The 24,211-nt window shown below is 37.1% G+C and overlaps 1 protein-coding gene across 2 annotated transcripts in view; it reads left to right on the top strand.

Moving 5' to 3' along the window:
* The window catches only part of fbxl17 (F-box and leucine-rich repeat protein 17), a 684,991-nt gene that overhangs the window by 345,952 nt on the left and 314,828 nt on the right, over positions 1-24,211 (top strand). The gene's annotated exons all lie outside the window — the stretch shown is intronic.

Genomic DNA, 24,211 nt, shown 5'->3' with positions numbered 1-24,211 from the left:
ATCAGTCTAGCATCCTCCCCTCCTTGCAATACAGCACTCACCAGTTATTAATAGCCTCTCCTATCTTGTATCAAAAACTGAGAATGGACTAAACCAAATAAACACAGTCCTACTGCACACTGTCAGACTGGGCTAAGAACCTCTATTGAGATTGTAAATGGGGCTGCTCGGTCACTGCCCACCACTGCAAGCGCTAGCATTGTGCTTTGCACAAGTTCAAAAAACAATGTTTTTTTTTAATCACGACCCCCTACAGAACCCCTCACGACCTCTCATGGAACCCCAGTTGAGAAACCCCGCTTTAAAGGATCACCACATTTTTATTCATTTTTCGTGTATGAAGAGCTCAATCTATTATTTTCTTTCTCATTATACCAGAAGTAGAATGAGCAAAGATCCTTAGATTTTTCTGAATTGCCGGTGGGATTTGACTATTTTCCATTCCAGTTTTTGGAATTATTTGTGTTTTAATTAAGATGATTTTTTGTCATATCATTGCACTCTATTCAACTTTTATAAATTGAATAAATTACATACGCTGTACCCTACGCTGTAGGGTGATGTGCACCTCTCCAGAAAAGTTACTCATGCATCGCGATGATGCAGACCGCAGCAACTGTGATTGGTCTGCTTGGTAGCATCGCATTTCCTCCTACGCATTTCCGGTTGCTTCTTCTCCGCCATGTCTGTAGGCTGTGTATACACCGATGCGAAATAGATGAACCAAATCATCAAATCTACCTGCCGACATGCGAAAATGTTTGAAATGCATTTCCTCGTCCATGTCTGTCATGAAGGAACTCAACACAGCGGCATAGAAACCCCACTGCCAACTAACGTTTTGGCGCACACCAACGCATGCTTGCTATAGCGTAGAGCGACGCAGAAATGAAAATCAGGGTTACGGCGCAGGCTGCGGCATAGCCCGTACGCACAAGTATAAATAAGCCTTGTCTTTAGTTTGGGAATTCTGTGTCTCTGCATTCAGATCATGCTCTCAAAATTATTTTCATATGTTTTAACACATTTAATAAAAGACATTCAAAATTAGGTAAGGTTGATTTAAACAAAATTTAACTAATTAGAATGGGCTGCACAATGGAAATCAGTCACAACTAGCTAAGGAGCTTAAGGTGACTGTGTCCAGTCCCTCAGCCTATGATTTCTATGCACTTTATCTTATATTCACTGGTGACTTGGGTTCAGTTCTACATTGTGCTGAAATGAAATGAATAACCACCTACTTCTTCCATGTTCACTCCTGCCATTCATTACCTATTACTCACTTAACCCCTTTCTCTCAGCTTATTTGTGTTTTCCAGCTTATTGACTAGTATAATATAATGGGTCAAATTATCACCTTCTGTATCATAAATATTCTGTAATTTTAAGTTTGCTGATGAGGAAAAAGAAACTTTTCCAACAGTTTTCTCATAAGCAAACTTAGAATTACAGAATATTTATGATACAGAAGGAGACAAATTGGCCCATCATATTATATTGTTCAATAAAGAGGTTGACTCTAGCCTAATTCCAATTTTTAATACAATGCAGTCAGGGCTCTTCAAGTATACATGCTACAAGAAATACATCATTCCTATTAATTCTATCTGAGCATTCTTAATTTTATACACCTAAACTAATTATTTTTTCAAACTCCTCTATCCCAAAGAGCACAAGTTCAGCTTTCAAACTATGTAGGGTTTTATAATCTCGCTAACATGGTCATTAATCTCCTTTGCATTTTTTTCAAGTTCAGTTGTATCTCTTCAGTAAAGTCACAACAGGTATGACCTAACTAAAGCTTGAACATAACTTTCCCTGCATTCATATTCTATGTATTGGCTCATAAAGGATAGACCATGTAAGTATCATTAAACAGCTTATCAATCTGACCTTCTAACTTTTAACGATCATATATAAACTTAAAGGCCCCCGTGTTCTTTATACTTCTCAATATACTCTTGTTGTGCTTCAACTCTGCAATGCATCTCCTTGCAGTTTAAATTTCATTTGCCATTTTTCATTTTAGCTGATCAGACCATCTACATCTTTATGCCATCTAAAATTTTCTCCTTGCTATCTTTTATTTCATCCAAGTCATTATCGTAGATGGCAAACAGCTGAAGGTGTAGTTCTGATCCCTGTCGTAGCTTAGTTAGACTTGCATCCTAAAGAACGGTTTATTCCCAATTCTCCATTCAGGTTAATGTATTACCCCATAACCAGTGACCCTTAATTTGGTGCACCTTTAATGTCATTTTTAATCTTATGCCTTTTGAAAACACAGATACACTATATTTACTAGTTTCCCTTATCTGCAAAAGTTATCAGAAATCTATTTTATTTGTCAAACACTATTTCAGTTTTATAAATTGATGTTGACTCTGCCTACTGACATTCCAATTTTCTATGTGTCCTTCTACCAAGTCTTTAATAAAAGCATCTAGCAAGTTTCCAGTGTGCATTAGGCCCTTGAGTATGGTTATGTATTTGGTTGTTAAAAGAATTGAATGGTCTGTCGTGTGGGCTTTGCTATTGCTTGTTTGGTGGGTGGAGGGCGCTGATGGTTTTTTGCTGAAGTAAGTGGGGGAGGGGAGGGTCATTGCTTTGCTGCTACTTGTGCATGTGTGGGAAGGGGGGGGGGGGGGTTACTCTCTTACACGTTCCCTGATATTAAATGGAACTATTGAACTGTTTAGAGAAATAAATCAAACAACAGGGAAGTTATTTAAGATTTGCAATGGTCACACTCTGCACACTGCTGCTCTGTGTTATGAAAATGATTTGGAAGTCATGAAGAAAGTACAAGCATGCCAAAACGTGTAGGTGTAGGCCACTTGATAATGCGAACCTATGCAATGGGCCTCATTTCTGTTTCTTATTTCTCAAAAATGTATTTCCTTTTTAAATACCCCAATGAATAAACCACCTGAGATAGAGAATTGCAGTAAGTCACTACCCTCTTAAAGGAGGTCCTAAACACTCCATTTTTAGACAATAGACAACGAGACCTAGGAACAGAATGAAGCCATTCAGCTTATTGAGTCTGCTCCGCCATTCCATCATGGCTGATTTGTTATCCCTCTCAACCTCATTATCCTGCCTTCTCCTGTAACCTTTAATGCCCTTACTAATCAAGAACCTATCAATCTCTGCTTTAAATATACACAGTGACTTAGCCTCCAAGGCTGTCTGTGGTGATGAATTCTACAGATTCACCACCTTCTGACTAAAGAAGTCCCTTCTCATCTCTGTTCTAAAGTGTTGTCCCAAGAGCAGGTTTAATATATGCTTCCTATGATGCGTGTAAATATTTTCAGTTTTGAAATTAAGAAAATTTGTAAGGTTCCATCATGGAAATTAGGAAATCAATATGTCCATAATTACTATAAGGTGTTAGTAACTTCAGAAAAAGCAACACAACAAAATGCTGGAGGAACTCAGCAGGCCAGTCAGCATCTTTGGAAAAGAGTAAGAGGGAGCAGAGATCACAGAGAGAGCAATTAGAGAGGGTTTCACTGAACTCCCATCAAAGAGAAGATTTAAAGTTCTGTAGGGGAGGCATCAGTGGAAGAGACTTTGCAGTGTAGTAGTCCAATCACAAATGAGAAAAGCTGCAGAAGATGCTTTCCTTAAAGTGCTGATAAAAATAGCTTCCAGTGATTGACTGCATTGCTCTTGTTTACAAAAGGATTCCATCTTGTTTACAAGATTCCAAATAAAGCAACTGATTTAATTACTATTTTATTGTTTTTTCTTGAAAGAAATATGGTAATTTCAATCATTGCCCAGTGCTGTCAATTTCTCTGCCACATTTTACACTGTAGGTTACTAGTTTTTGAAGTATGAATTATAATTCAGGAATAAATATTGCCGTTTGATTTTCCATTTTCCCTTCAATCTTTCGAACGCTCTTGTTCCAATATCTTCCTGCAAAGAAATAGCAAGGGGAACATTCAATGCCCAGATGAACACTCCTGTCTTAATTCAGTGCCTATACAACATAATGAGAATCAAAATATATATTTTTTCAGTTAATAGTTATCCCTTAGCATTGTGTTCAAGAAAAATTATGTTTTAGTTACACTATTAATATGCTATTGAATTATGTCCAATACTTTGTTAAATAACAAGTTCCTTCAGAGGAGTGTGGTTTGAGACGGTAATTCAATTTGGCTGCTCTATTCATTTGGGCTGTTTTTCATAGTTTGTCCAAATGGATGCTGAAGTCAAATAGTGGTGTTGTTGAATGAGAAATGGCAAAGCAGAACCTTCCAGCAAATGTGCACATTTTCTTATTTCTCCCTTGCATTTGGTTTTCTGAATTCTAGAATGAGCAACATGCATTTTGTGTATTTTCTGTTAGGAGGAATTCTGTAAAGAGTAATATTTCACTTATGTGGAAACGTTATATACTTGTATATTTTCTACTACTGCACTTGGCTAACAATACCAATTATTGAATTTCATATTGATTGATGGTTAGGCAAGAGGTACAAAGCTGATCTGAGAAAGGTTATCCATCTATCCACTATGGTACTAATGAATGTTTCACTACCATGTTTTAATGCTAGAAGGGTCATAGAGCTGAATTAATCATGAGGCACAGTGAAGCATGTTAATCACCTCCAGTTCCTCATTACTACTAGCAGTCAAGAAAAGCTTACCGGTACTTTAGAATATCTATATCCTGAGCCTGTGCCATTGATGCTCCTTTTAGGAACACAGGCTTTGAGTTTATCCTGGTGAATTGGCCCACATTTGAGATTCCATTGGAGGAATTTGCACCATGTGGGATTGATATTACAACATAAGGTAACATTTATTGCCTCTGGTATTTTTCACTGACAGGGCTATTCTCATTTGGCAGTCTCTTAGATATTGAAAACTATGTATCCCCTTCTCTTAGATCTTCACACTTCAGAGCAGCTGATTATAAGTTATTTGGGTTTCCTCAGCAGTGAGTTAAGAATCTTTAGTTTAGAATGATGGATTAACTTAGGTCATTTTGTCCACTGCCATTGTACTGGCTTTTGGAAGGAGATGTCTAATTAGACCTAGTCTCTGCTCTATCTTCTGATCATGAAAATGAAGCACTCCTGTTCAAGTTTATATGCAATTCTCTTTTGAATGTCACAATTTCTCCAGCTTCCACCTCTTATAAGGTGGCTTTCCAAATCACTGACAACCTTATGTAAATCAAGTCTCTTGTTTTGTTGATTTATAGAAGGAACATAGCACGAGACAGTGCAGGATGAAGGCACTTGGCCCACTACAGTTTTGCAGAATAAATTGGAATTATATTGGTAACTTTTACTTCCTGGCTGTTGCTGTTTGCTCTTTAGTTCCTTATCCAGGTATATATTAAATTTGATGAATGTTTTTCATTCCACCACCCTTTCGTTCAGGGAATTCCAAAAACCCCACAACTTTTGGTTTCAGATTTTATCCTCAACTTCCTCTAATACTATTACCAATTAACTTAAATCTATGTTCTCTTGTCATTGGCCTCTTTGCCAAGGGAATTAAGTCCCTCTTGTTCACCTTTTCTTGACCTCTCATAATTTTATTCACCTTAATTAAATCTTCACTCCTGTGTCTACATAAAATCTATCCAACTCAGTCAGACTCTGCACAACAATAATTCTCCAGCCCTGAAAAATATCCTCATAATTCTCCTCTGTATTCTATCCTGTACTTTTGGCATTCTACCTGCAGTGTAATGACTACACTGTACACAATTATCCAGCTGTGACTAAATTAGTGTTTTATGTATTTGTAGCATGACCTTGTTCTTATTTTCAAAGGCTAAGCTATCAAAACTAAGTGCCTTAGACAGAGGAGATTTTGCAGATACTGAAAATCTTGAGCCACGCATACAAAATGCTGGAAGAACTCAGAGAATCAGGCATCATCTAGGTAGTGAATAAATAGTTGACTTTTCAGTCCGAACCCTTCATCAGGACTGGAAAGGAAGGGGAAGGAAGTATCGTATGTGTTTTTTTGACTTCCTTATCCTTGTCCCACATGATTTTGAGGTTCAGACTTGAGTTTTTATGTCTGAACTAAATAGACATACATGAGTTTGCAGATATGACTTGTTCAACTTAACATGTTTGCATGACTCTGTCCAGTTTGAACTTCAGTCCTTGTTTGAACCTTACACCTAACATGAACAGGTTTCTTTTTGCTGTTTTGCCATAACTTTTGATTTCATTCTGTTAATCAGTTTTTGCCTTAATTTAGAAAGAATTTTTAATCTAATCAAATGGTTTACTTCAAACTTTTTGGCAATGAGTTCTCTTTGACATAGTTCTGCCCACTGACCAATTGATTGGTATCTTCCTGCAGCATAGGCATTGCACTATCAACAACGTGGCCAATTTAAGTATTAATTATTAACATGAAAAGCAAGGGTCGTGATACTGAAAGCATGGTATCAATTACTAGAAGTGTAAAACATTACAGAAACTGCTAAAATTTTTCAGATGATTAGGTACCAGTGATGGACTGAGAAATGGAGTCAATGCTTTACTTACTGGAAAACTACACTGGGGATTGCAGAGCTCACTTTCTGGCGTCATCCATGGAGAGAGAAGGGGAACCAACTTGAGGATGGTATTTTTTCGTACCTTCTGCCCATGCTGACACCACTGGGGATGATTGTGGGACTAGCATAAAATGATTAAACTACAAGCGATGTCCACGCCTCTTGACTTCAGACACCAAAGTCCCTCCCCTTTACACCACACCCCCTGCTCCCAAACACACTTGCTGTCATTGATGAATATAAAGTTAATAGCATGTGACTTTGTTAGATGCCTTGCTAAAATTTATGTAGATTGTATCATACGTAGGAACATAAGAATGAAGACCAAGATGAAAACATGAAATCCCTGATCCTGTTCCATCATTCATTAACATTGTGGCTGATGGAATCTTTGATTTTTATTCTCCTTGATTCCTTTGTAGTCCTTAAAATATTGATCGGTGTTGGTCTATACTATCAAACTACCTCAGAATCATTTATATTTCAATGAAATTTCTTTGTATTCTCAACACAAAATGATAGACCCATTCTCTCAGTCTTTACTTGTAAATAATACAAGAAATTAATCCATTTGATGCCTCTCTGCACTGTCACAAAGGGAAGTTTATATCAATCTTTAAATAAGGAATACTCTGCACGTTGCTTAAGGTATGTTGTCATCAAAGACACGTACAGTTACGTATAATCTCATTTTCAATCATGGCTAATATGCTATTTTCCCTTTCAATTTTCTGCTCTGCTTTCACGAACACTTTGTGTTTCTTGACCAAACTCACTCTGATCTTGCCAAACAGCAGTGTTTAATGGTCTTACATGATTTAAATAATATTGTTCTGTGGTAATTTTTCTACTAAAGTGAATTTCTTCTCTGTATACTCTGTCTTCCCTCACTTTACTCATTTACTTGATCTCACTGAATTCCTTTGCACAGAGATTATGTCCTCACACTTTATTTTCCTGGCTGTATTTGTATCATCAGCGAACTTGGACATGTCATACTTGGTCTCTTCATGTCAGTCATTTAAATGGATCATTTATCGGTTGGGTCCTGGCACTGATCCCAGAGATGTTCCACTAGATTCAGCTTGAAAATTATTCAGTTAGCCTTACTTTCTGTTAGCCAGTCCTCAATCTATACTGATATGTTACCCTCAAGCCCAGCTACTAAGCAATAACCTTTTATGTGGTACCTTTTTGATTGTCATTTTGAAATCTAAAACTACAATGTCTGGCTACCCTTTATTCATGCTGCATGGCACTTCCTCATTGTTTCAATACATTTGTCAATGTCCCTCTCATAACGATATTGTCTCTGCCTGATCTTATCAAGCTTTCCTATGTGTTTTGTTATTGGCTGTTTGATAATGGTTTCCAGTCACCACCCACATCAACTCTCACTTTTACTTCCTCCAGTCAGATTAACCTTGAGGTGATTTTCCCTTGTGAAATTCAAATGGTCGGGCTAAGCATATTCTTTCAAGTGCCAAACAAAGGGCAGCTCTAGGGCAGTGTGGTTGAAGTCCTCATTTGATTCTGCAGAGTGAATGGTGCATGCACAATGATGACAACCTATGTGCAGAAATTGCATGAGGAAATGCCTAATATAATTTCCACAATGATATGAAACCACCTGAAAAGTCTTATGTAATGTTAAGTTGCTAAGAGATGAAAAACATATTTGCAATTCAATTTGTTTTGCTTATTCACGGAAAGCTGATGCTGCAGGTGCAGTAAATGATGATAAAGGCAAATGGTATGTTGGCCTTTATTATGAAAGAGCTTGAGAATAGAAATAAAGATGTCTTACTGCAGTTATACAACCTTGGTGAGGCTGCACCTGGAGTAGGATCACAGAGGTATAGAAATGGGTCTTTCAGTCCACATGACCATGCCAACCATTTTCCTGTGTTAGGCAAATTCCCTATGTGTCTGCCTAAACGTTTCTTAAATATAATTACTGCATCTGATTCCGCCTTCTCCTCTGGAAGCGAATTCCAAATACCTAACTCTTAAATATCATTTAAAACTTCTTTAGCTTAATTTTAAGCCTATTCTATATTCTTTCTGATACCTCTATCATAAGGGGGGGAAAAAAAGATTCTGGCTATATACCCTATTTATTCCTCTTCTAATGTTGTTCAAGACTCCTTGGATTATGAATGACCTGACCTATGGAAATCCAACTTGAAACAAATTATCCCGTACATTTTTAAAGCATTTTTTAAGCTAGTAATAAGAATAGTAAAATGCTTCATGGTATTCATTAATGACTGTATGCTGTATATTTGTTTAACTATGTGTGTAGTTTTAGGGTGATTATTCAATGAAATGAAAAATTATAGCAAGTATGAAGAGTGGTGTGATATATAGGCAGTTACAGAAAAAAGGATGTTTCTGATTCATGGAAAAATTAGTTTTCAGATAGTTCCTAAGAATGGAAGCCTTATGTACCTGGGGGCTGACCATTTATCTCTATCAGGTGACCCCTTAGCAACCTTAACGCCAAAGAAATCAGGCTCAGCCTATCCAGCCCCTCCACATATTTAAAGACCTCCTTTCCAGGTAACATCCTAGAGAATCTCTTCTGTACTCTCACCAGTACAACCATATTCTTCCTACAGTGTGCTAACCAGAATAGCACACACTACTCCAAGTGCAGTCCAACTGGTGTTTTGTAACGATGCAACGTAACGTCCAACTTTTCTATTCTTTGTTGTGACCTATGGAGAAAAGCATGTTATTTACCTTTTTCAGTACCCCATTGACCTATATTGCCACTTTCATGGAATCGATGTTCCTTAGCGTTGTACCATATACTGCGTATACGTGTCCTGCCTGTCTGTGATTTACCTAAATAGAAGATACTTAACGTCATACTTGTCAGTATTTCACCAAACTTTTCGTCTGATCTATACCTTGCAATTGCCTTAGAACATCTTCTTTTGCCATCTACAATAATGTTAATTTTTGTATTTTACACAAACTTGCTAATTGTCCCTCTTGCATTCATATTCAGTTTGTTAATATATATCACAAATAACAAGTGCCCCAGAAGCAATCACAATGGTGCACAATTGATCACAGAATTCTAATCTGGACAGGATCCTTCGACCAGCACCTTGTCAAATGACTTGGTGTAGTCCATGCAAACAACATCTTCCACTCTCCCTTTATCAATCTTCTGAGATGCCTCTTCAAAAGCTTCAATCAATTTAATAACAACACGAGTGAATCTGCAGATGCTGGAAATAAATAAAAACACAAAATGCTGGCAGAACTCAGCAGGCCAAACAGCATCTATGGGAGGAGGTAGTGACAACGTTTTGGGCCGAAACCCTTCATCAGGAGTGAAGTAACATGGGATGGTCGAGGGGGGATAAGAAGTGGGGGGAGGGATAAAGTAGAGAGCTGGGAAGTGATAGGCTGGAGGGAAATGGGCTAGGGGGAAGGTGGAGAATTATGGGAAATAAAAGAGAAAGAAGGGTAGGGCTGTGGGGAGATTATAGTGAGGGGGGAAAAAGAGAGAGAAAGAGAACCAGACTAAAATAATAGATAGGGATGGGGGTAAGGCGGGGGCAGGGGTATCAACGGAAGTCTGTGAGTTGGATGTTCATGCTGGCAGGTAGGAATCTGTGAGTTGGGATTTACCCTGCACAAAGCCATGCTGACTATTCCTGACTAAAAAAGATGAAAGTATCTCAGTTAGGGGTCCAGCTATTTTCTCTGATGCTTTGCATATCTGAGGTAGTTCCAGTCTGGTCCCGGGGATTTATCAAGCCTTGCACATTCCCCCTTCTTGATACAGACATGCTTCAGACTTTCTGAATACCCTTCCCTGAACATATTGTCTTTTATGTCCTTCTCCTTAGTGAATACAGATGAGAAGTGTTCATTCAGGACCTTGCCTGCACCTGCAACTCCTCACATAGTTTACTCCATTAGTCCTTAAGGGGCCCACTCTTTTCCTATCACATTTCCCTGTCACTACCTTCTTGCTCCTGACGTCCTTAATAGAATGTCTTGGGATTCTCCTTAACTTTATTTAAAAAGGATATTTCATTGCTCCTTTCTGTCCTTATTTGTTTCTTAATTTCTCTCCTACACCCACTCAATTTAATTAAATCAAAATGTAATAAAATATTGACACAGTTCTTATTTATTAAAATATAATAAAGTATTGACACAAATGTGTGATTGTTTTGGTGACAGAAACCAGAGAACAGGAATAAATGGGTTACTTTTAGGCTGCAAGGCTGTGATGCATGGGATCTCAGCGACTGACAGACTATATTGTGGATTTAGATGAGGGAATCATCCATGTCTGCTGTGCGGCAGTGTGTGTAGTGAGAGGAATGCAACAAGATTTAAAGGAGATATAAATAGGTTCTATGTATGTACAAGTACATCTTCTTAAGCCATCATCCCTACTGAGGCATAGGCCACTGACAGCAACTTAAAGGAGTACCCTGTCCTTGGCCAGTATTTCAACTATTCCCCAGATGCAGTCCATCTTCTTGGTGTATCCTTCCACTCCCAGTGATGAGGTCTTTGGAGCTTCTGTTTTTGTTTCTGTAGCGCTGGAATTTTACATGTTGGGGTTGGTAGTCCCATGCCCAACCCTCTCCTTTAGCAGCTGGGCTTGGAACCATCCATGGCGAGATGTATAAGTACATGCTTTACGTTCCTGGGTGTCAAATCTCTGAGGATCTAACCTGCTCCCAACATATTGATGCAGCTATAAACAAGGCAGGACTGTGGCCTATGTTTGAAAAGATTCAGGTTGTCATCTAAAACACTCTAAAGTTTCTATAGATGTACCATGGAGAGCATTTTTGACTGGCTGTTTCATTGTCTGGTATGGGGGTGAGGTGGAACTACACAGGACCATAAAAGCTACAGAAAGTTGCAAAATGAGTCAGTTCCATCTTGGGTACTAGACTCCATTGTATCCAAGACATCTTCAAGGAGAGATACCTCAGAAAGGCAATGTCCATTATTAAGGATGCCCATCACTCAGGGAATGCCCTCTTTTCATTGTTACCATCAGGAAGAAGGTACAGAAGCCTGAAGGCAAACACTCACACACTCAGCGATTCAGGAACAGATGCTTCCCCTCTGCCATATGTTTCCTAAGTGGACATTGAATTCATGAACACCACCTCACTTATTTATTTATTTTAAATGCATATTATTTATGTTTTCCACTATTTTTAATCTATTTAATATACATACATATACTTACTGTAATTGATTAACTTGGCTATTTATTTATTTTCTTTCTATATTATCAATTATTGTATTGTACTGTTGCTGCCAATTTAACAAATTTCATGACACATGTGGTGATAATAAACCCAATTCCGATTCTGAATATTATGTGGAAAAATGTGAGATCATTAGTGGAAGCTGAAGAAAGACGGAACACTAAAAGAGAGTGAAAGGTATTGACAATCAGAGAGTCCTGGGTGTGCTGGAACATGAATCACTAGAATTTAACGTGCAGGTTTAGCATTCAGTTAGTCATTTTTTATAACTAATGCTTCATTGTCAGTTTTGATTATTCTTCTTGAACCACATATTATCATTTAATGCAGCATCTAAAGCCTTTGTCACTTACAGTGATCCACATTAGGATGAGATATATGTTCCGTATGCACTTCGCATTAGTAACATTTTCCTGCTTTTGTGAGAGTACCTTAGCAGTTTTATGTCTGAATTTATGTGAATGTTGTTGAACAGAATTTCTGTAGCATTGTAGTCTTTTGAAAAAAGGTGCAATTAGTGTTCTTTGATTAGCTCTACTTGACTTCATCTCCAATGGGCATTACTTATATCATTATTCAGTGCTTCTAAGCTTGCATTGTCAAAAGAATGGGAAAAAATCACACTCATAAATTGGATCTGTAGTTTGCACTTCTAGTATACTTTTTGATAAGAGCATAATGTTCATTATTTACGAGTTTATTGTTCAAAATCAGAAGCCTTGCCACCTTTCTTAGACAACATAAATCATATTACTAAACTTCTAAATCATTGTGAATAACAATGTATTCATTATTAATTCCAACTAGTGCTGTTATATTGAAGAAAAATGCATTTTGTAAAACAGTAAACCTCGTAGGGAATAAAAAAATTTGCATTCAAAATTTGTTATTTGGTGAAGGAATAATATTGATTGTTCATTGAGCTTTTGGTATCCCAATACTTCCTAGAATAGAATTTCCATTTTCTAATGCAAGGTTTTTTTTGAGTGTCACTGAGAAACACATCACATTTTGAGTTGCCACTTTGTCTCTGAAGTGTTGCAGAGCCTTCTCAAAGATGGGGGACCGGCAGATGTTAATCTAACAGGCAAACTCACAGATTTGCCACAATGTCTTGTGATAATGGAGGGAATGGAAACCAGCACAATTCTGTGCTAACTTACCATGTTGTTTTCTTCTGTTTTCACAACTTTAAGTTGACTAATGTTCACATAGAGTTTTAAATGAAATTATTACTTTACTTACAGACCTTGGCCAAGAATCCTTGGATGAAGGGTGTGGGTGGATGGAGGCTTACACTGCTGTTATATTCTACATAGGTGCTTGAATCCTGTATGTTTACGTGTAAGATGCACCTTAGATCCACAACCAAAGAAAATTCAGAAAACTAGTGATTTATGTTCGAAAAATATGCAATACAAAGCACAGAAATTACCTTGATTTAGTGGCTTCTTGTTACCTTGGAGATGGTAGAACACCCTGTTGGAAAAACACTTGTTATGAAAGAAATCGTTCAACTTCCCTTTGTGTGCTTTTATAATGTAGAAAAATCAACAAAATGAGTTTTATAGCTACCATTAAGGAGTAGATTCTGAGCCAAAGGAGGTGTGACCAAAAGCCAAGTCAAAGAGATTGGTTTTAATGAGGAACAGGAGTTAGAGGAGACTTTTCAGAAATATGTAATCAATATAATTGAAGTCTCAGCTGCCAATAAAAATAAATTTGATTTCTGCTTCATTAAGTAAAGTGTGATCCATGTTAGCATTTACCCTTCTGACCTCTTTTTCTAATTTTGCCTTATACTTTAGATTTTACTTTTAAATCAGATAAAATAGATTTAAAATATAGTTTTTATTTCCTGTGTTTTGAGACATAGCAAGCAAGTATTTGATTCTTCCTCATCTGAGCCATAGCAAGATACTGTACTCTTTTTGTTTCACATTGATTGTTATAGTCTTGTCCTAATGCTATTTCTGTAAAGTTTGTCCATGTGATTGAAAGTTGGCCCTTTTATGTAACAACTAGTAATATATGCAGTTTTGTAGATTGAAGTCTTCTTCTTCAGTTGAATCTGTATTCATTAATTCTTCATTTAGTTATCTTGTGACTCAGAACACTTGAATATTAATGTCGGCTGTAAAAAAATATTTTTGTCACCAGCATTGTAACAGTAACATCTGTAAGAACCTCAATTTGTTTTATTTTTAGATTCTGATTACTGGATTGTCATTTTAGCTGGTCTGTGGCTGCCAAACTAAATAACAAAACGTTGGCATTTAGACTAAGGCCTTTCTAATATGAATGCACAACATTAAATGCCAAATCAATCTGTATGTGTACATATTTCCTATGCTGAAAGTATAGAGCTGATTTTGTGCTTATGTTGTAGAATGCTCCTGATACTTATCTGGCTATTTAATTCAAATTATAGGGTGTGATTTCTCACAATAATTCTTCACTGTATTTTATTTATGTTCCAGATGTTCATGTATTTGATACGACTGGTATTGGAGAATTGGTTTCATTTGGTTTCTTTAGAACAATTTTTGCGAAATGTTTTTTTCAGAGAAAGGAATGTTGCAAGCATTATCAGCATTTTCTGATGAAACTAGTGATACACTCTCTCAAATTACATTACCTTGGCTCATTGACTATCAAAGCCCTTTGTTTCCCACAAATATACTGCTTTCAACTTTCTTCGTACAACCTAACACAGCTGTAAGTAGAAAAGGTATGATCAGGGTCTCATCTAAGAAGCTAACCTGTACTGACCCTTGGTTACCTGGCTGAGAATTTCAGTGGCTGAATAATTGCAATATCGGGATGTGAAAGCAACCATTTTGACACACGATGATTCTCAAATAACCTATCATTTATTGGAACATTTGGAAATAGGTCACTAGGTGGTGCTCAGTGCTGCAACCTTGTAAGTGTAGCTATACTTTTTGAATAATCATTTTAGCGATAATGAAGTTGAAAAATTGAAGAACTGTTGTCATATCAAACTGCCATTACACAACTTGGCTTTACTAGGCTTAAAGGCAATTTGATGTCTGTAAAGGATTTTTGTTTCAGTTTACGATTAAGTAAATTAACAAGTCTTTTGAATTGCAAGTCATGAATGTAGTGCTCCCAGTAGTAAAAATAAACAATGCAACTATCTAATTATAATTAGTCTTCTCAAAAGAAGATTAAAAAAAGTCTTCTCCAGTGACTTGATGTTGTCTATAATTTCAACAGCTGCATAAAGGATGTAATTCAGGAGCACATCTTTGTTCTGCATGCATTTTATTATTGGTACTAATCTCATGTTTCTTGTCAGATAGTACTGAAAATAATTAACAATTGAAAATACTAAGCAAGAAAATGCTGATATATCCTGCATGTTTGCATAAAAATGAAGGTTGCATGACTATTAATATTGCCAAGGGTGGCTTAAAATCAAGACTCTTACTTTTATGGAAGGCATATAATAATTCAAATGTTTTGTTGATATCTGATAGAAAAGCTAATTATTTTGTCATTTTTTTTATCCTGAAGGTACTGAATAAGTCTGGGGATAAAGACATGCCAAGTGGTTGACTTGAATGAGCTGACCATTTTTCATACATAAGCCTATCTGATTGACTGCGTTAATCATCATAAATCTATCACTCTTTCTGGTCTTGTTGTTTTTTAATAATTGCAAATGCCTTTACAGAAATTGTAATCAGGTGTGTAAGGAGGTGGGGGAAGGGGATCCCTGGGAAAGAGCTCATTCTGTTGCTTGGGAGTGTTGAGTTTAGCAATTGCACCCCAGTTCCACCCATGCTGAGATTGGGGTTGGCAGAGAGGGGGGTGTGAGGTAGAGAACAAGTAACTCATTTTTTGAGAGATTGGGCCATAACTGGCAAGGCCAATATCCCTAATTAATTGCGAGAAGAGAGTTGAGGGTCACCAATTTGAATTGCTGCTTTCATTCTGATGACGCTTCTGTTTGGTATGATGTTCCAGGATTTTGATTCAATGGTGATGAAAAAACAGTGATGTATTATCTGATACTTAAAAACAACCTGCATACTGCCATGTACACAATGCCCTTGTTCATGTCATCTTAGTGAATAACTGATAGGATAGATAAGGGAGATAGGCTATGTTTGTATTTTAAGAACATCATTGTGTCAAATTGTACTGCTGCAGTGTATTGCTGCAAAAAATACATATCACGTCATATAAGACTGTGATACTAAATCTGAATCATGTACAAATTAATACACGTGGACAAAAAATGGAAAGTGCCTGAAGTACACAGAAGATCAGACCTGAACTGTTAGCTCTCTTTCTCTTCCCACAGGTGAAATCGCACCTGCCGAGGATGTCAAGCAATTTTGTTTTTATTTCAGAGTTCTAGCATCTGCAGTTTATTTAACAAAAAGCACACGGAATTTGGGGTAATATACTGAGAAGGAAGAAATGTTGCTTGTCTGACAGAGAATGGGGAATAGGAATAAATGAGTTTTTGAAGTGGTTAATGGAGAATTGCAGGAATCATTGGCCAGATTTTGGTATTAACAACATATAATCAAAGATTGGGTGAGGGAACTGAATGAAATATTTACTTTTTGCCTATGACAGAACACTGGATAGTTGTGAGAAAGATCCAAAGAGACTTCATGGCAATTTAGCCTATTTGAGTGGGTATACATTATAGTGTGGATAAATGTGGTTATTTGCAGATTCACCATAATCAGATTGGTGGAGCAGTACATAACTGGTGATAGAAAGGGAACTATTGATGTATGAAGAATGTGTGTGGTTCACCATTCAGTGAAAGCAAGCATGCAATTAAGAAAGCAAATAGTGCAGTGCCTTAATGAGACCAAATCTGGAATACAGTGTGTACTTTTGGTCTTCTCGCTAAGAAAGGATGTATTTATTGTAGAGAAAGTGCAATATTTATATCGTAACAGAAAAGTGCTAGTTTGTTCACTGGTTCGTACTGATAGAGAAAATGAAATATTTATATTATAACAGAAAAAATGCTATTTTGTTGACTGGTTCATACTGATTCCTGGGGAAACAAATCCAGTCATCCTGCTCCGCATTATCAGATACACTAGCAGATTGTCTTCTCTCACACTCTACACAGAGCACACCCAAAGTCAGGATTGAACCCAGGTTGCTGGAATTGTGAGGCAGCAGGGCTTACTGCTGGGTCTATAAATGTATTTAGGGAGAGAGTGTAAACCTCCTACTATCTTTGAGGAGTTAGTATGCTCTCCCTGTGACCGTGTGGGTTTCCTACGGGTGCTCTGGTTTCCTCCCACATTCCAAAGACATATGGGTTAGGGTTAATAAGTTGTGGACATGCTACGTTGGCGACACTTGCAGGCTGCCCCAGCACATCCTCGGACTGTGTCAGTCATTGACACAAACAATGAATTTCACTATTTGTTTCGATGTTCAGATGTACACGTGACAATTAAAGCTAATCTTTTTCTTTAATTTTTTTTGGTTTTGAAACTGAGGATCAGCCTTGATTATTTTCAGTTGTGCAGCATATTCAAATAGACTGCTATTCTTCTGGATTTCCATCTAAACATTTTATAAGTGATAATCATGGTAAGATTATTAATGATACCTTTGACTGAGTCCTGCCAGAGGGTCTCGGTTTGAGCCATCAACTATACATTTTTCCATTGATGCTGCTTGGCCTGCTGCGTTTCTCCAGGATTTTGCATATGTTGCATTGATAGCTTTAACTATTGCATCTACATTGCTCAGCTATACTCTCTTAAGAGTTATTTTAGAAGACCAGGAGCAGCTTTTAGTTTTTCATTTCTTTCTAGCTTCGTGTTTATTTGTTAAGTGCAGAATTTCTCATGCTTCTGAATGAACGGTAATGAACACACCAAGACCAAATGCAAAACATCCACTTGCATAGAAGAGCTCAGTATATTTTAGATTCTGCCCTCTTTGTGAAGCTTTTAATATCCACTTCATCCATCATGTGGTTTCTCTGAGACACAATGCCAGTTTATTGCCAATTAGTATTGAATTATGGTTGGCTTGGTGTTTTAAGACTGTTGCTAAAAATTGTCTGGGTTGCCAAGTACGTTCCAATTGGGATCCTTTGAAGTCCAGAGCAGAGAGAGAATTTAATTTTATCAGCTGAGGCTAGTTTTGTGCCAGGTACCAGAAGCTAAAGCAAAATGAGCTCAGTGCTTCATTTGGAAAACTTCTAAAAACATTAGCTCTGAAAGAAAATATATTGTATTGCATATTACTTCTTTTCCTAAATGGATTTAATTCACAATTGTTCGTTTGTACTAATGATGTATTTTCAAGAAGACATCATAGTTGTTGTAAAGAGGAACCAAAAAAAATAAATCCTAAAAATCAAGAGGTTCTGCAGATGCTGGAAATCCAGAACAACACCCACAAAATGTTTGATGAACTCAGCAGGTTAGGCATTGAGAAGAATAAAGAGCCAACATTTCAGGCCGAGACCTTTCATCAGGACTGAAAGGGGAAAGAAGTCAGAACAATACTTTAAATCCTAAACTGCAAGCTACTTTTAAAAGATATTTTTCTATTCAGTGAAACATCAATCATTATTGAGGAATGCATTTCAGTAAAGTGGTTATATTTAATACCTGTCAAATAAATTGACTGATTCACTGCCTCAACAATACATTCATTGTCTATCAAATGTGATTAACTATAGAAAGACTCTTGTGATGCAGAAACAAATTGATTAAAACTTTTATGATCAGCCTGTTCACTGGACCCCAACATACCTGCCAGATATTATGATGATGATTCTGGTGCATAGGTCTACCAGTGAAGTAAAATCGATTATAAAGATTAAAATCAATAAACAGATATGGATTCAGGGGATGTAATACTTAAGTATGTCAGTCACTGTAGGGAGCATTAGATTAATGTGATTCAACCATCCACATCATCTTTTCTTTTGATCTTTTTGATGTTAATGTTGAATCTGAGTAAATATCATTCGGCCATTTCTAAGGCAGGGATTACGTAGAATCTTGCCATGATTGCAGACAAATGCCAACTGTGATCTAAATTGAGCATCAAACTTTCTTTTCAAGATTCAAGATTGTTCAATGTTATTTACAGTACACAAGTGTAATGGAGAACAAAATAATTGTTACTCTGGATCCAATGCAGTGCAAAAAAACACAACAAGTTAAGGAACACAATAATAAAAAAATGCTTAATAAATATAAATACATAAGATAGCTTATATACATAGATTGATTGTATGTCCATAAAGTGACGCCAGGCACAGGAATGTCTGTCAATAAAGTGATTCTGACAGGAAATGATAAAGTAGTGGTGATGGGGTAGGTTAGTAGGTGGAGGTGTTGATCAGCTTTACTACTTAGGAAAAGTAACTGTTTTTGAGTCTGGTGGTCCTGGCGTGGTTACTATGTAGCCTGCTCCCTGATGGGAAAGTGAATGACTTAAATGTTCAGGTGATGAAGAGAAATAATGACTATATCTTCATATATTTTGCTTAAACACAGGATTGTAACAAAATGCTGCCCAGTGTTTGTAAAGATCATGAATGTTATTTTATTAATTCATAGATAAAACCACAATAAGCACATTAAATGTGTTGTCTACATTAGACAAGTGAATATATATTATATAGCAAATTGCTTTTGAAATGCTGCTTTTCATACTTTGGAGAAGTGGCTTTCAGTATCCATTTGGCAGCTTAATTTGGATATACGTTTGCAGACAATTGTATTCAGATAAAATAATAGCTTGCTGGTTGTGAGATAGAATGTGGTAGTTGAATAAAAAGCTGCAAGTGAAACACGAATCAAGCCCCTGAGATTTAACACTGCTTTTTTAGACTATGCAAAGTCATCGGTTCTTGAAGTCCAGATCAGACAACATGAATAGGTCTTTCTTTACAAAACAATAGTGAAAAATGTGTTTGAAATTATTTTGGCTCATCATAGCTGTATTACTATGAGTATTAAGCAAGCCATCCCAGGATATTGATTTTAATCCTGGTTGGGAATACCCAGCTGATACTAGATCAAGGTAGATGGTAACCGGCCGAGGCTGATTTATTGCTGTCTGTATAGGTTTTCATTTCCTCAGCAGGATATCTCCCAGTTTAATGAAGATGTCATCCAATACACTGATTTTCCTTCAGCTACTGTATTTATTCCAAATTAAAATATAATCTAAAACTATAACATTCATTAGGTAAAAATGCAAGATGGTCTTGCACATAAATAACAATGATTTACTCACAAAGGGTAAGGTCGAAAGTTTAAAAAAGAACTTGCCTAATTTTTGTCTTTTCTTATTCTTGAGAATGTATCAGTTTAACTATTTCTATTTACCAGTAAAGCTTGGCAAATTTATTTTCTGGTTCTGTGGTTCTCTGGTTTCAACATATCAATGAAATATGACTGAGGTGCTCATTGAATTCAGTCTGCCAATTGCATCATTTTCTTGGCAACAAACCTGCAGTATTCCAGGCATCTTCTATCCTAGTACAGACCAAGTCTGAGTCAGTTTACTCAGATGATGGGAAAGTTGTCTCTTTGCTACCTTGTGCAAGGCAGGATGTGCTGGCATTGGAGGGGTGCAGTCTGAATGATCCTGGGAACACATGAGGAGCATTTGATGGCTCGGAGCCTGTACTCACTGTAGCTTAGAAGAATGAGGGATGAAGCTTCCTACAGTGGGGGGAGTCTAGGACCAGAGCGCACAACCTCAGAATATGAGGATATCCCTTTGGAACAGAGATGGGGAGGACTGTCTTTAGTTAGAGGGTGGTCAGTCTGTAGAATTCAAATTCTGTGAAGGCAGTGGGGACCAAATCATTGGGTATATTTAAAGCGGAGGTTGATAGGTTCTTGATTAGTAAGGGCCTCTAAGGTTATGGAAGAAGGCAAGAGAAATGGTGTTAAGAAGGATAAGAAATCAGTCTTGATGGAATGGTGGAGCAGACTCAGTGGACTGAACGGCCTAATTCTGCCCCTATATCTTATGGTCTTATGGTAATATAGCTGATACAAAGTGAAATGTCATTTAAATATGCTGCATCTCTTGGTTGGAACTATAATGATGGTTATCACGTCACTGATATTTGTAATGTGCTCAAAGTTATCATAGATGCCAAATATACATAGTAATTTTGCCTTTTGATGGTCTCTGTATGATGTTGACCCTGTATGGGAGATTTTGTTTTCAGTTGCTACCAAGTTTTGGGACTCACATGTAAACATGAAAGATTCGGACTTAATGGCTAAGAAGTGGCAGCCATTTCCTGACTGCCTTCCACCCCTGGACACTGTATGGACCTCAGCAATAGAGCAGAGACTTTCCAGCATTTAGATTAGTAAACTGCTGTCAGTTCTTGTGGCAGTTTAGAAAAAGCAGGGAATTCTTGAGCCCCTTTTGCTCCAGTGGGGATTGTAGTGTTATGAGGAAGAAAAGTAAGAATTACGTAAGATATATTTTTTAATTGTTTGTACATTATTTTGTGTTTTAGTTGCAGTTATTTTAACAGCTAAATAACTGAATTATTTTAATTTTAATGCTTAGAATGTTTATTAACTTATGAAATATTCAAATGCATGGAACAACCTTATCAGCTTATGCAAAGCTAGATGCAGGAGCCTTGTCATCTGTCAAGGGTTTCCGGAAGAGTTTTTGGAAGAGCCTTTGGGTACATTAGTTGAGGCAAGGCCTCTGATCAGGCTCTGGCTGAGATCTGCTTTCCAGTTGCAGAGAAATTACGGAAATGGAGTGAGCAACAGCCGTGACTTCAGCAAATTCATATCACTTTATTTTTGTGATCACTGGGAGAGTTGTACACATGTTTAGATCTGTTCTCAATAGTGAAGTTTATTGTTAATGTTTCTCTAATTTACTCTTATTGGTTGATTGATCAACAATATGATCAGTTATATGATGTAATATGGAATGCAGTTGAAGAGTAAGTTAATTTATTCCCTTGCTGCCAGGTGTTTTCAGGAAGACCACTACCATATTTCTTAAGTTTTATTCATATCCTTGTTACTCACGTAGGTGGGTATGTCTTTCTCATATTACAGTCTTAGCAGAACTTGAATTGAAATAGCATCATTCAAGATCTCAAGATATTCTAAAGAAGTATTTTGAGTTATTACCACCATCGTAATGTAGTTTGTCAAAAGGACTGATTCCCAAATTGTGTCAGCAACATTGGGCTAGGCATATACAGGTATATTCCATATTATTGTAGCTGTGGCCTCCATTCCACTTCAGAATTGGAAATGAGTTTCATAAACAGAGTAGATTGTTCAACCACTGCTGCATAATGCATTTGTTCCTAGGAAACAAATAACAACAGATTGGAAATCAACAGGTTAGGCAGCATCTGCAGGAAGATAAGCAAAGCAAATGTTTTGGATCAATAACTTTTCCTCAAAACTGAGAGAAGTTATTATTTAATTTGCTTTTTGAAGCTGCAGTGAAGAGGAGTGCCGGTGAGCACAGAGAGAATGTCTGTGATAGGACGAAGATGTAATGGAGTTTCGGCCGAGAACGGTAGTGACAGTTTGATAAATGCAGATGATCTATCTGGGGGAAATGTAAATAGAAGGAAATAAATTAAAAATAAATGGGAGAAAAAAAAACAATCTTCAGATTCTGCACTGAACTGGTACCGAGAAGGATAATCAGGGACCAGTTCTGATGGAAACTCATTGACATAGGACATCAGATATCCTCTCCCTACTGATGCAGCCTGACTTACTGAGCTTCCAGCATTTTCTCTTCTCTGTCTAGAGGGTGAAACAATATTCTCACTGACAGCATAATCTCCCCAGTCCCGCGAGAGCTAAAATTTTACCCCACCCCTTGGTAGGGCATCATGTCACCTCTTAGTATAGCTTCTCAGATCTCACACTTGCCTTTAGCCAGCACCAGGATGGGTCCCTACACAGCCCTCTACAGTTGGCCATCGCAGGCAAGAACTAAGTTGTTACCATCAAGGACATCTGTGTGGGTTCAAAAGGAAGTGAGCTAATACGCAGACACAGAAAGGACACCAGGATTTCAAAGCCTGTATCTAAAATATTGAAATGGGAAGGAGTCTGGGCTGCTGAAATTTGAACCAATATATTATGATTTATTTTAGTTTTGAATCATTCACTCTTTTAGTGTTATAAGTGATTCTGAACTAACCCAATAGAACTGTGACCGTCATTGTGCAGGGCTAAGTGACACTGCTCAGGTGTTTGCAGGTGTTGCTATAGAGCCTACCAGGCTTCCTCCAGAAAGGTTGCCAATTTGTGAAGTCTGCTGGGATGAAAGGTGATTTGCTGACACTCTGACTTTCTGATTTCTAACGTAGCTAATGAAACTGGCTAAAATGGTAATGAAGAGTGGAACAGATTGTCTCAGAAGCAGCCCTGACAGCAAGAAAGCTATGGGCAGTGTTTTATATGCTTTGAAACTCAGATATTAACTCACATTCTTTAAACAGAAGTTAATAAAATACATAATTAGTTAAAACATTAAATTAACTAATACTTTACAGCGCCAGTGATCAGAATTCCATTCCCACTGCTGTCTGTAAGGAGTTTGTACGATGTCCCTGTGACTGCCTACGTTTCTTCCAGGTGCTCCCGTTCCAAAGACAAGTAGTCACTCGAGCCCTGTCATTTATCTCTGCACAATAGTGGATACATTTGAACTGGATTAGTAAATTGTGGGCACGCTATATTGGCAGTGCAAGAAAGTAACACTTGCGGACTGCCGCGCCTATATTCGGACTCTTGTCAGTCATTGGCAAAAACAACACATTTCACTGTACCTTTCAATGTACATGTGACAAATAAAACTAATATTTAATCTCTAAATTTTTAATTCAAAATACATTTAAAAAAAGTAATTTGCTTATTCTTTGCATCTGAAACCTTTGTTTAGAACTGGAATTCTTGTGGTTCCCATTGGAATTGCTCCACAACTCAGTGTGATCTGGTTCATAATGTTTCTAAGTAAATAATTTTAATTGGACAGAAAAGTGAAAGTACACAGATTTAAATTTTCTTCAACTGATAAGTAATCAGGATTTAGTACATATGAAGTGTTTTATAAAGATAGGAATAATGTGAATTAACTCTTTGAACTGAGGGAGGATCAGAAAGAGATTTGATTTGCTCTACAGATCTTTATTGTTCTTTACTTTCAATGAGAGAAGACTGCATGAACCATTACTGAAAATTCAAAAAGCTGCGTTCAGAGCATTTCAATCTGTTGAAAATGGAAATACATTTTGATGAAGGTCAGACTTGGGTCTCCATAAACCTAATAAAGCTAGACGCTAATCCCTTTAGTGTGTCTGTGTCTGAGAATATTCTGAGCTGTAAGC

This window comes from Hemitrygon akajei, chromosome 2 (assembly GCF_048418815.1).
Source record: "Hemitrygon akajei chromosome 2, sHemAka1.3, whole genome shotgun sequence".
NCBI lineage: Eukaryota > Metazoa > Chordata > Chondrichthyes > Myliobatiformes > Dasyatidae > Hemitrygon > Hemitrygon akajei.
Note: the sequence above shows the minus strand (reverse complement) of the source record. Positions and strands in the feature narration are given on the sequence as shown.